We start from the raw sequence: 382 nt of genomic DNA on the forward strand, positions 1-382 counted from the left end.
TCTCAGTTCTGAGTTCTCTCCACCAAACTCAGGTTCTCTGACTCTCAGTTCTGAGTTCTCTCCACCAAACTGTAGAATTTCGCAGGAATTGAAGAGGAAACATCCTACATAACCTTCAGTCTGCACTGAAAGTAAGTGTTGCTCATCCTGTTGTCTTTATTATTAGAAAATATATGTACACATTTAGTTTATGTGTGTATAGGAATGTACATTATAAAACCCAAGGGAAAATAAGTTTAAATATTTAAGGCAAATACTCAATCTGTAAATAATATGGACAGATAGATATGTTGGTTACTATTAGTAGCTAATAAATATAGATACAGATATACATACATATATGTGCATATCTATATATGTATACATATATAGATATGCACAT

Source organism: Petaurus breviceps, unplaced genomic scaffold (assembly GCF_028583685.1).
Source record: "Petaurus breviceps papuanus isolate PSGF00001 unplaced genomic scaffold, PetGlider_PUasm1.0 214, whole genome shotgun sequence".
In the NCBI taxonomy this organism is placed as follows: Eukaryota; Metazoa; Chordata; class Mammalia; order Diprotodontia; family Petauridae; genus Petaurus; species Petaurus breviceps.